Source organism: Capra hircus, chromosome 1, assembly GCF_001704415.2.
Source record: "Capra hircus breed San Clemente chromosome 1, ASM170441v1, whole genome shotgun sequence".
In the NCBI taxonomy this organism is placed as follows: Eukaryota; Metazoa; Chordata; class Mammalia; order Artiodactyla; family Bovidae; genus Capra; species Capra hircus.
The window spans coordinates 119096124-119109990 of NC_030808.1; the positions used below are offsets into that span (position 1 = coordinate 119096124).

Below are 13867 nucleotides of genomic sequence, written 5' to 3' on the forward strand. Positions count from 1 at the left end.
TTTCACAATTTTTAAGGAAACAAAAACCTCTAAAAACAAAAATCTCTAAAAATTTTATAAGAATACATAAATTATTTAAATAAATATTTAAGTAAAACAGTTAATTCCACATATCTTAATATGCAATTAAATAGGAAAGAGGAAAGGGGCTTGTGAGAGCCATATACCAGATAACCTACAGCTAAGAAAATTAGCATTTAAAAAATATTTTTAAATTTCAAAAGACATATAAAAGAGCCCAAAACTTTCTTACCAAGTAGCAATGAAAGTCTACTGCATTATTAATAATTTCTTTATGATAGCACTGTCAAGTAGAACTTTCCATAATGATAGAAATGTTCTATATCTGTGCTATTCAGTACAGTAGCCGCAAACTACATGTGTCTATTGAGAACTTGAAATGTGGCTAGTATCATGGAGGAACTCAGTTTTTAATTGCATTTATAATTAATGTAAACAGCTACACGGGGCAGATAATTACCATAGATATTAAGCTCCTGAATATTTTTATTCTTTTATATCTATTAACCATATTTTCCCATTTATCATAAGTAGGTTTCAGCCTAAGTATTTTTGTTTCTACAACATGAAACAAGCTCTGAAATGCTGTTTACACATTACTGGTTTAAATCGATAAAAGATCAAAGTTCTGTAGTTGTAAGTTGATGAAAGTTTTAAAGTGACAATACAAAGTTCAGAAGGCCCTTGGAAAACACTTTTTGTATTTCAATATAATGACCATGGGTTGGGACGGGGCTTGAAGATTCTTCCAAAGGCAAAGTTGCTAGTTAGTGGAAGAATTGTATGATGTTAGTTCTTCAGTGGAAAATAACTTCTTAGAATTAAGCATGTTTTTGCTCATTCATCTGAAACTTAAAGGTCTGAAGAAGTTTAACAGTGTATGGGATGTTTTTGTTCAGTGTTTTCTTATTTGTGAGCAAAATGTCGTAGTTATTTGGAAAGTTTTACTACAAATGTATGAATGTTAATCAGAAACTTAGGGGCTTCCAAAATACAGGAGCAGAGGCTAATCTAAGGACCATTTCCAGGAGGAACGCCCCTGTATTATTATCCTGATTCTTCTACTTTAAGCCTGAGGGGGTGAATATGTAAAGAGCTCCCTCTGTTTAGTACTCTTAGGATGTAAAAGAAAGCTTCTAGTTTTGGTGTCTTCCTAACTTGGACATATATTTTAATATATTTTCCCAGAGCTGGATTTTTGCTGAAAATGTGCATAGCCCAGCTTCCAAAATTTCAACTACATCTCACACACACACACAAAAAACCCTAAAGATTTCCAGTGGCAGAACTCTGAAGAACGTTACTATTTTTGTCTTCTAAGATTAAAGTAGTCCTAAATAGTTTTCTAACACCACTGTGGACTGCCTTCCAGCAAGTGTTTCCTACTTGTCAATCAAAAAGACTAGTTACCTCTAACATATATCTGCCCACCGACCACCTGTCTTATCTACCTTCTACTTTAATAAAATCCAGCCGTGACACATTCAGAAAGGGACAAGCTACTCTTTTCATTTTCCTTAGAGGAACTAGAGAATGTCTCCCCTGTTAATTTGGAAGCTGAGAGTTTGTTCTTTGAGCTGAGTTTATGTTAGAAGAAAAAAATCCTGCTAGCTGGGTAAATCAAGGAGTCTTTTTATGAAAAATATCATACAGTCAGTGTGATAGGAGTTGAACAGACAGAGCACCCCCCTAGCTGCTCTGTGAGGTTCTGAGTGGAATGCCCCGCTGTGTGACTCCATAGGGCTTAGGTCTACCAGGGGTTAAACTGCTGTGGCATTAAAGGCTACCTCTGTACCCAGTTTCAGAGACCTTTTTCCTATACCTTATTGGAGTAAGGGAGACTTTTCTAAGAAGGAAACCCTGAGACATTTGGGTTTTCTGAACGTGAATAGGTGGCTTCAGGGTTTATAGTCTTTAGACATATGCCTCAAGAAGTGAGATCTCGGGATCACAGAGCACCAGTTGCCCATTTGGTGGCTGATGAGAGAGCGTGATCATTTCCCTCCTGTCCCTCCTAAAGCCCTACATCGCGTAGAAAGCACTGCTCAGAACAGTCACCTATGACCACGAGGAGATCCCTGCCAAGGGGTTGCAAATCTCTCACATGGTGTATCATCAATACATGAATATCTTGGTAATTCTGACATTGTTTACACTTAAAATCATGTTAGGGGGACTTCACTGGTGGTCCAGTGTAAGATTTCACCTTCCATTGCAGAGGATATAGGCTTAATCCCTAGCTGGGGCGCAGAGATCCCAAATGCTTTGGGCCAAAAACCCAAACGATGAAATGGAAGCAATCTTGTAACAAATTCAATAAAGACTTTAAAAATGGTCCACATCAAAAAAAAAAATTAAAAAAATAAATTCATATTATTAATAATATGTGTGTTCTTTATATATTGGAAGGAATGGGCTCAGCATGTCATTCTTTTCTACAGCTTCTATTTCTGTCACCTGACAATAGTGTGTGTGGCTTTTTGTGCTACCTTCACGGTTGACACATTAGAGAAAATTACTAACAGATACAATGTTATAGGTGTAAGCCAGTTACCTGGATGCAGACCTTCTGGAATGGCTTCAATGACTTAGTCAGATAAAACCTGTCATTTTAGATCAGCTTATCATACATCAATCTGTAAGGAAAAAAAACCAAAAACATTAAGTGATTCACTGAAAAAGGTCAGATTTTTATTTTCTAATTTATAAAATAAGCATTAACACTACATCTTAAGAATGTTTTTGAATGGAATGAAGCCATCTGTCAACATCAAGAACATATTTTTCCTTATACAGACTTAGGCTCTACTGGGTGACCGTCTGTCAAGGGACCTCGTCCTCTTCCTGATTATAGTCAACATCTTCCCTCATACCCTTGTAGATGAATGCTAGAGAAAGCGAAAAAGAGTTTTTGGGTCAACAATAATGCAATTTCTAAGGCATTTCTGTAGATATAACTACTAAATATAAGAAACATCCTTATAGATTAGATTTTTACTTGTAAATTAACAAACTTTGATATATGATTATTAGAGTATAACTGCTATACAACATTGTGTTAGTTTCTGCTGTACAATGGAGTGAGGAATTTATATGTATACATATATCCCCCTCACTCTTGGACCTCCTGCTCACCACCCCTGCCTCCATCCGACCCGTCCAGGTCACCACTGAGCAATGAGATGGGCTCCCTATGCTTTATAGCATGGTAGTGTGATTCTGTTTTACACATGGTAGGTAGTGTGATATATAATTCTTTTCATATAAAGCTTCAGTTCAGTTCAGTCACTCAGTCGTGTCCAACGCTTTTTGACCCCATGAACTGCAGCACACCAGCCCTCCCTGTCCATCACCAACTCCCGGAGTCCACCCAAACCCATGCCCATTGAGTCAGTGATGCCTTCCAACCATCTCATCCTCTGTCGTCCCCTTCTCCTCCTGCCCTCAGTCTTTCCCAGCATCAGGGTCTTTTCAAATGAGTCAGCTCTTCACATCACGTGGCCAAAGGATTGGAGTTTCAACTTCAACATCAGTCCTTCCAATGAACACCTAGGACTGATCTCCTTTAGGAAGGGCTGGTTGGATCTCCTTGTAATCCAAGGGACTCTCAAGAGTCTTCTCCAACACCACAGTTCAAAAGCATCCATTCTTCGGTGCTCAGCTTTCTTTACAGTCCAACTCTCACATCCATACGTGACCACTGGAAAAACCATAGCCTTGACTGGATGGACCTTTGTTGGCAAAGTAATGTCTCTGCTTTTTAATATGCTGTCTAGGTTGGTCATCACTTTTCTTCCAAGGAGTAAGCGTCTTTTAATTTCATGGCTGCAGTCACCATCTACAGTGATTTTGGAGCCCCCCAAAATAAAGTCAGCCATTGTTTCCACTGTTTCCCCATCTATTTCCCATGAAGTGATGGGACTGGATGCCATGATGTTAGTTTTCTGAATGTTGAGCTTTAAGCCAACTTTTTCACTCTCCTCTTTGACTTTCATCAGGAGGCTTTTTAGTTCCTGTTCACTTTCTGCCATAAGGGTGGTGTCATCTGCATATCTGAGGTCATTGATATTTCTCCCGGCAATCTTGACTCCAGCTTGCGCTTCCTCCAGCCCAGTGTTTCTCATGATGTACTCTACAAGTGTTATTGTGCCATAATTTTGAAAAGAAATCTCCTTAAAAGTTTTTTCCTGTTTTAACTTTTCATAGAAGTAATATATATATATGTGGTACAAGTGCCTAGTTATGGAAATGTATAAAGTAAAAGTACACATCTCTTAATTCTCTAATTGTCTCTCCAGATCTACTTCCCAGAGATATTTACTAGTAATAGTTTTTTATGTACCCTTTAGAACTTAAAAAAAAGTGGACCCATGCATATAAATGTGTGTATCCATGGCTTCTCATTTTATGCATTATATGTTCTGTACTTTGCTTTCCTTTAAAAAAAAAAACAGTAATATGGCTTGTAGAACTTTCTACATCAGATACACAAATCTATCTCACTCATTTTGATAGCTATTTAGTATTCTATTCATTGCACTGAAATATGATAATTGACATAATCAGCCCCTAGTGGGCCTTGGGGGCTTTCCAGGTGGCTCAGAGGTAAAGAATTTGCCTGCCAATGCAGAAGACTCAGGAGACGCAGGTTCAAGCTCTGGGTGGAGAAGGTCACCTGGAGGAGGAAATGACAACCCATTCCAATATTTTTGCCTGGGAAATCCCACGGACAGAGGAGCCTGGTGGGCTATAGTCCATGGGGTTACAGAGTCAGACTAAGTGACTCAGCACACATCATAGGCCTTAAGGTTTTTTTTTTCCTTCTATTTCCCTTTTTTTGGATGTAAAAAAGTCTCAATGATCATATTTATATATATGCATTTTTGTCCTTATATGATTATACTGGTAGAATAAATTCCAAACATAATTGTCAATATAAATTGTTTATACACTCTAGGTTTTTGGAACATACTTACAAAATGTCCTCTATAATGGCTATATGGATTTAAGATACCCAAAAATCTGACTTGTATAAAATTTTGCATTTTTTTCTCAGTCTGATAAGTGAAAAATATATATTTGTTTTGGTTTACCTTTTTTTTGGTTATGAATGAGGTTGAGCTTCTTTTTGTTTTCTTATTTTTGCAGTTTTTTTCTACTAGTTTGCCTAGTTCTGGCCTTCACTCATTTTTCCATTGGGTTCATTGTTTCTCATTTTAAAAAGCTCGTGTCGAAAATTGGCATTTTACATGTAATGTGTGGCAAATAGCTTTCCTCTTTTGTGTTTGTTTCTGGTGCTTTTTACTACACAACCATTTCAAAATTTTTATGTAGCCAAGTTCATCAATATTTTTCATTATGGTTTGGGGATTTTTTAAAGTATGAAATTGTTTAAAGTTAATGAATTACTCAAGGAGATTGTGTAAAGGTTTTTTTTTTTTTTTTTCCTAGCAACAACGTATGCGAGTTTTCAAGTTTTACTATCACATTGTGGTACAGGAGCATTTTGGCATTAGAAGAATATATTTTTAACTTATTTTTTGGTGGTTTTTTTGTCATAGCAAAAATTTTCCCATGAGATATTTTTTCCTATAAAATGCCACTCGGGTGTAAAATCTGTGAACTCTTATAGGGCTCTAGTGTACCTTAGGGAAAAAAATAGAGACAAGGTTGACTTGCCAGGATCATTCTCAGAGGGTTAATGGTGGTTGTTTATGATCTGAAATCTAGAGTGAGTTAGAAGGAAAGGAAAAGAAATTCCAAGATAAACAAAAAGTACGAATGGAGGCTCACGATAGGAAAGTCTGAAAGCACATGCCAAAAAAGAGGAAAGAAAAGTCACGTTTGATCTTAGCCTTGATCTTAATAATCCTCAAAAGCTTTAAAGATTTGTTATATATTTTGCCTAGTGTTTCTTATCTGTTCGTGCAAATATGCAGGCATTTAAAAAATCTCTAAGTGATTTTGCTCTCAAATCAGTGCTAGTGTAACTGAAATGTTTTCATTAGAACACCAATGACCCAAATAAGACATTAATGGCACCTTGACAAGAATCTATCAAAGACACATGCACACGCACACACACACACACTCTCTCTCTCTCTCTTTCTCTCTCATTGGATTTATGTTTTATACATTGCTGTATTCACTTGTAATTATCTTTCCTTGTCATTAGATATTTAAAAACATATACATATAAAATACACAATGACTGTATAATATTCCATCATATGGCTTAATGTAATGGGAATTTAAAAGAATAGATTTGTATTTCTCGCAAAAATCCACTCTGTTAACCCAGTATATCAACCGCTAGAACACAGTCAGGAAATTATTACATAGGAATCACATCAGATTATTTTCCATTCCTGATAAAGTGGCAGCAATGAACTGTGTGAAGGTTAAGTGCTGGAAGACATCATGGTACAAAGCATTTTATGTGAGATGACATCATTTGAATGAAAGGAGAATTCGATGATTAAACCTGGGTTAATGCAACGTTCTTGTTCTAGCAGCATACCACGTTATTTATAAGTATGTAAGATGCATCTGAATTGCATAACAAGAAGAGTTTGGGTCCAAAAGTGAAGAAAAGCATATATGATGATGAAATTGTAAATGGATGAAGTTTAGAAGAAATGCTGTAAGGTTTTTCTTTCTTTTTTATTTTTCTTCAGTTTATTTAGGAAAAAAAGAACTAGTGTTGATTAAATTCAGCCACAGGCACAACTATTTGGGGTTAGTGAGATGAGCAGGACTGTTAAGAGTCACAAGAGAATCACTGGTACTTTATCATTGATCAGCACTAAGAAACTCTGCCTGCTAGTATGCAGGATGTCTCCTGGGCACAAGTTCCCTTTTGAGCATTCACCACTTGGCTTTATGGCATCCCTGGGTTGATTTTTGCCCTCATCTATAACTTACAAGTTAGACACTGTACTATTAGTGCTGCCGAAAGTTCTAGATCTAAGCAGCTGGTAACATTCTGTCTCCCAACGATGTCCCTTTATCACGGAGAAAATCGTGGCTGCTTAGTTCTGTTGACATGCCTCTCCTCTCAAACATGATCACAGGGAGCCCAGACTCACCTCGGTCTTTTGACCCACATCAATGAGTCTCTGTCAAAACAACAGACATTTGACCCAATCCAACTGACAGCTCTCAGAGAGTCTATATGCACTGGGAAAAATGTTTCAGAGACTCATCATTTGAGAAGTCACTGGCTTAAAATAAGGTACCCTTGTTTGCAGACTGACTGATTAGTATTATATTCAACTAAAGTTTTAGAAACTGTGCTTATAGATAAATGTGTTTATATTAAAACTATGCTTGTAGATACATATGTATTTATATTAAAAGGTGAAAGAGTGATGTATAATTTGAGTTGGAAAGATAAACACTTTATCTATGTAGGATATGGGTTGTTCAACTCAGGAACTTTTTTAAAAAGTTCATCAGAACAGAAAGGTAAAAAAAGATAAATTTCAGGTAAGTTTTGGGAAACTAGAGATATAAAATTTTAAGTTTTAAATTATGAACTATCATAGTTTTCTTACTTGTTTCCCAACTAAAGAAGGAATTCCTAGAATTTCTCATTATTGAAGTTAAAGGTAAGATGATAGGAAAATGTTATAGATCTTGCTTTTTTCTATGAGGAAAACAGAACTTGATTTCCAATTATAACTTTCTAATAATTATCCAATAATTAATTGGTCCAATAATTAACTGGTCTTAAAAAGCAGGCAGCCTAATGTAGAGCAGACAGTGTGGGTAGCAACAAAGAGCACAGAATCAAAATTGTGTTCAAATCTTGACTCTAACAGTTACCAAAATTGGGTACGCTACTTATCACATTATTACTCAGTATCCCAATCTATAAAATGGGGATGAGGCAGTGACTATTATAGAGGGATGTCGTGAGGATTAAATAAAACACAGTGTTGAAAGGCTGAACATTGTTTGGCGCATTCAGCCAGTCAGCTCAGTCGTGTCCGACTCTTTGCGAGCCCACGAATTGCAGCACACCAGGCCTCCCTGTCCATCACCAACTCCCGGAGTTCACCCGATAAACGTTAGTTTTGTTAAAAATGTTATTTTATTAAAAAGTCAAGAAAATAGCCTGTAGGTAATCATTTGAGCAAGCCGGAGGTACTGTCACTTGTGCTCTTCTAGCTTTAGAGTCCTTTCGAATCATGTGAAGATCTTGCTAAAATGCAGATTCTGATTCAGTCGGTCCAGGTAGGGTCTGAGAGTCTGAATTTCTAATAAGCTCCCAAGTGATACTCGTGATGCTAGTCTGGGGACCTTGACACCTGAGGTAAATGTGGCGGTTCTCAATAAGGAAGAAATGGGGAAAGGAGAAACAGGGGAAGTGCAGACAATACGTACAGATTTAAAACACTTCCCAGGTGATTTTCATATGCTTGCCTTACCTGCTCTGTGATGCCTGAAGAAAAACTGCTTTGATATTTCAACCTTTTATTCTTTTCTTAGCTCTTTTTCTTATTCTTTAACTTTCTCTTGCCTTATTTTTTAAAATTTATTTGTTTTAATTGGAGCTTCCTTGCCTTAGACTTTTAAAGCTTTAGATTTAAAGCAATTGTATTAATGCTTAGTTATTCCATTAGTAAGACTAAAGCAACACTTTTAAGTCACTTTATTGTAATAGGAAAGGTTTCTAACATTTCCTCAATATAAGGATCTGAAAATATATTTAATGTTTTCCACAAATTAAGCCAAAATCAGACAAACAGGCAAGAAAGTGACTTTAATAACAGAAGACAAGGCAGTTGGGTGTGGTGCATACTATCAACGGAGTTCAAACCCCATGGGGAAAGGAAAGTTGTGGTGGTTATTATGGAAGGGGCCAGAATCAAACATGAAACCACATTAGATATTCCACCCAGTCTGAAAGGTAGAAGGAAGACAGGGTTGTTTTTAAAGGGCTTCCTACCCCAGCGGCATTGAGATGACTGATGAGACCTATATCTAATATGTACTTAGCTTGACCAACATCTCTCTAGGACAAAGACCATTTTTATACTTTGGTGTGTCCTCAGGACCTAAGGTCTCTCAGATCCATTGCATTCCCTCAGCAAGTATCTTCTGCAATTGTTGATATATTTCATACATGTAATTTTTCCTTTTCCAAGGCAGATAAGAGGAGCTTTGATTAAAATAAGAAATAACTAAAGAAAACTTATAGAGGAAATTAGCAATCATTAACTCTCTTTAAAAGTATAGAATTATATCCAAATAACTTTTATTACAGTATATTGTTACAATTATTCTATTAAAAAAGTACAGAACCAAATGTGTATATGTCAGTATTCTTACTCTGAAGTTAACTATGTAGCCAAAGTACTTTAATTCATTGATCTAAATGAGATTTTAACATCATCTGATGAAGAACAAAGCAGCTTTGATTATATGAAGAGAATAAGAAATCCCATAAAACTTGACCCAAACTGAATGGTTATTAATGCTATGATTTTAAATATTAAGGGCATGTAGAATTGGTACTTAGACTATGAAAAATAAAGCATACCTATTTCTTACCCATTTTTCCAATTTGTGTTAGAAAAGTAAATGGGCAACACAATTTAAAATATTCTTGACTATAGGAAGAAAAATCAAATGATAACTGGAAGATTCTAGACACTTACTTCTAGTGTATATATATATATATATATATATATACATACATATATATATATATATATATATATACATATTCTTTGTTAGTAAAATATTTTGAGAGAAATTTTGATTTTCATAGTCAGGGAAATTTTTTCCTACAGTGATCATCTGCTATGAAGAGAGAGGATCAAAATCAGAAAACTTTTAGTGTTAATACAACCACAGCTAAGATTCAATTGTCATGTTATGATTGTTCTAAACATATATTTTGTTTTCTAATTGTCAAGTTTGTCATTAAAATAACCACCAAACAAAGCATCTGGCAAATTTATAACTCTGTAGATTTTTTTTTTTTTTGCTGTGATGTATTTTAGATGTATTTTAGAGCTTTAATAGGATAATAGCAGTAATTTGCCAAATCATTTGCTTATTACCTTAAATCCATAGAGATACTTCTAGATTTAAGATGGCTTTGTATATTAAGCCATTGAAAAGCTGATTTTTCATAGCTGAAATTCCTATTGTGATTAAAAATAAAAAATGTAAAATGATAGCTACATTTAAGCGGGAAATGGAACAAAATTTACTTTTGCTGTGGAAGCTTTAGTGTACTGTTTTAATAGACACTAATGAGAAAAGAAACAAACCGTGTTATCCAATGACCTCAGACAATTTTGAAAGAGAAAATTTATAATCATTTTGAAGAAAATAATAGTACTTTCCAGTAGTGATGGGTTAAGAAGCTGGTTTTTCCAATTTGCTAGATAACAGGGGTAAGTGTTTGGTTACATTTTTTATATTTGGACATTTTGTTGCTCTGGCTCTGTATTTTTTTATTGCCACAGTCTGTCTTCAAAACAGCTTTTAATTTTTTATAACACTTGGATGTACTTCAAACTTCTAACTAAAATTTTTAATTTTTCAGACTGCTCTGAGAGGCTCTGGCATTGCTCAGTCATGACTGAGCAGGAAGAGGACTAAGTAAACTAGTGAACTTGGGGCAAAAGACCGGGAGCCTGCATCAGGCAGCCAAAACATCTAAGTGTGATGGGTCTGGATCTTGGTCCCTGTATCAAATTTGAAAATAAAACACAGCAACTGTCAGCTGCATTAAAAGGACACTGTGAAAGCACAGATAAAACTATAAGAGACGTGAATCATGCATTTTAACTGTGAGTTTCAAACTCCTTTTCGAATGTGTGAATGTGTAACTCAGTCGTGTCCAACTTTTTGAGACCCCATGGACCGTATGTAGCCTGCCAGGGTCCTCTGTCCATGGAATTCTCTATGCAAGAATACTGGAGTGGGTTGCCATGCCCTTCTCCAGGGGATCTTCCTGACCCAGGGGTGGAACCTAGGTCCCCTGCATAGCAGGCAGATTCTTTACTATTTGAGCTATCTGAGAAGCTCTCAAGTATTTTACCTGGGCTTTGGGTAAGCAGCAAATTTTCTTTCATTATTTTTCATCTAGCGCAGGACAAGAATTAGTCATAGTAACAGCAACAACAACAGTAATAAGCAGCAGCAGCAGCAGAATAACCCCAAATTATATGCCAGCACACACACACAACTCTTACTAAAAGTAGGAAAAGAAAAAACAAAGAAGAAACCTGAACAATTCACAAAGTCACAGTTTGAGCACTAAAACAGAGTAAGAGGGGGATAGCAGAGATTTGTGCTCAGAGCTCCTAGGATGCAGAGCATTGCCAAAGCAAGAGTGATTGGGAGACACTTTATAAAACTTGTCTCCCTTTGGCTTCAGTGGAAGAAAACCAGCTTTCTTTTGGGTTGGATGATGGGACAGTTGATTCAGTTTAAGATCAAAGAAGAATTGAGCTAGAAATCGAGGCCTCATGATGGACACAAAAAACAAGGAAATTAGGAAGGAAAAAAAGGGAGCTGCAATAGAGTAGATAATGGACTAGATACTACTAATCATGAAAACTTTAGCAAAGTGTTGAGATCCAGCAACTTGGGGCCACTCCCTGATCCTTCAGCCAGGCTGTAGAAACTTCCAACTGTAATCTAGGGGATGGACACTTGGACCCAATGATTTTCCAGAGCAGATAATTTACCAGGAGAGCTACTTAGACAGTTTTGAGGAGCACAAACATGCGCTAAAAGGGTAATTGTTTTAGACTTTATTTTTTAAAGCAATAACTAGGAAACAAAAGGAATCAAGGAATTTTATCACTAGAGGGACCTGAGGTTTGAGTTGTGAAGTAACTCTAACAGCACATGGCCAGTTATGTGGAAGTCTCCATTCCCAGCTCTCTGTGCTTCCTTGCCCCTGCACTGTCTTCCAGATGGGTGTTGGAATCCATCAGTCTCCAGAGAGATTATCCATGTGGTGGGGCCTTGAGAGCTAGGGAAACACTAGCAGGCAACAAGGGAAACAGGCAGTTTCCTTTAAAGAAGACTTATAAAGGTGTTACAGCTTATGCTAAGGAGAATAAACCTTGGAGACCCAGGGTGGTATAACTACCAAGAGAATCATGTTGGGGATGACAGCAACTTGAAGAGGAGATAGAGGTTGTTCAAAAAAGTTATAAAACAGAGCGGCGGGGTGCCAGATTTCCTCCCTGCCTCATTGTTACTCTCATCTAGGAATGACACTAGAAGTAGCCAGGTGGAAAATGTGATCCCAAGGGAAAGTGAGCACCCAAACTTTCACCAAGAAGACAGAGCTCCAGAGGGCCACTCGTGGGTGTTTGATTCTTAATTAAGCCAACAGCAAAGAAAGATCAGGTAAAGAGGCCCACAATGTGCTCAATAGCTCAGGGCAGGAGACTCTTCTGGAGACAAAGCATCTGGCATTGTGGGTAGATCAGGCTGGACATTTAACAGAACTGGAGAATGGGGTGCTAGATAGAGGGGTGTATGAAGGGAAGGCGTCAGCAAGAGGTTCTGCTCGGTCTTGGAAGCAGAAGAATTTCTCCTAAAATCCCCCTCAGTGACAAACATGCTCTGGCCAGGGCTGTGGGGATTGGCGTGTGCAGAAAAGCTCCGTTTTCCTTCTCCTCAGTTAATTCGATGCGGACTCAGCATCCCGGGGCCAAGGACCCAGCGTTATCATTTGAAGAGGGGAGGTGGGGAGGTGAACCTTGCAGGTGCCTGGCAGAGTGTGGGGACGATCAAGTACTCCTTTAAACTGGCACAACTTTTAAAGGTACTTCCGCCTCGAGGAGTAATATGCACAGATCACAGTTTAAAGACACGAGTTAGCTAAAAAGCCTCGGGAAGAAAGTTTCCTTGGTTGCATCCCATCTCTGCAGATGCCTCACTTGTGATCCACAGAGTTTGGTCAAATCAGAATGAAACGTCCGGGGCATGCGGCAAACAAGATCAGACTGCTTCTTCCCACATCTGATTTGGGGAAGGTCCTCCACCTTCCAGTGGGTGCCGGGGGACCTTAGCTTGCTCTAGCCACCGTCTCCAAGAGCCTCCCGGCACCGCGCCAGCAGCTGACACCTTGGCACGAAACTGACACCCCCGCCCCAGTCCCCAAGCTGGCGGGGCAGTCCGCGCCACTCACCCGCGCTCACTCGGGACGCTGCGCCGGCGTTGGGCCGAGCTGGAGGCGCCGGTTCACGGTGCGCCCTCACTCCCGGGGCTCGCTTGGGTTCCTCCTCATGGATTGCCGTCTCGGGTAGGCAGAGCTGCTAATCGCGCGTCTGCCCGGGCGCTCAGTCGCCTCAGGCCCTTGGCTGACTGGCGCTGGAATCGTCCTCTCTGAGGCAGCTCCAAATTTATAGCGAGGGGCGTTGCTGCTTCGAGGGTTCCAGGGGCGAGGCTGTGTTTTGCACTCTCTCCTCCTCCGCCCCGCCCGGGAGACCCTCTCGGCCCAACCCCCTTTCCTCTCCAGATGCTGCCGGAAGAGGGATGATGCCACAGCCATCCCCGGTGTCACTTACTAGATCTGCGAGTACCTGGCACTGAACCCGGCATCGCGGGAGGGAGTGGAGAAAGGGGGGAGAGCCGAGGGTGCAGGACCAGCCATTTACACCAAGATCCGGGTTACTCCACTTTTTTCTTTTAAAACTTGGGAAACTTTTAAGGATGAATTAGGGAACTTCTTTTTCTTCCCTGGATGTAGCTCAAACTTTGATAATACAATTGTTGATCAAAGATCGCTGCCGTAGATTGTAATTTCAGAGTTGTTACAAAGTGAAAGGGTGGACATTCATTGCTATTGGGGTATGTTGTT

The 13867-nt window shown here is 38.5% G+C and overlaps 1 protein-coding gene across 1 annotated transcript in view; it reads right to left on the reverse strand.

Annotated features, from left to right (window-relative positions):
* AGTR1 (angiotensin II receptor type 1) overlaps positions 1 to 13467 on the reverse strand; it is a 52749-nt gene extending 39282 nt beyond the window's left edge. The window contains exons 1-2 of the mRNA XM_018049126.1: positions 13196 to 13467; positions 2576 to 2657 (exon numbers count right to left, since the gene is read on the reverse strand). The gene's annotated coding sequence lies outside the window, so the exon portion shown is untranslated. The remainder of the gene's footprint in view (positions 1 to 2575; positions 2658 to 13195) is intronic.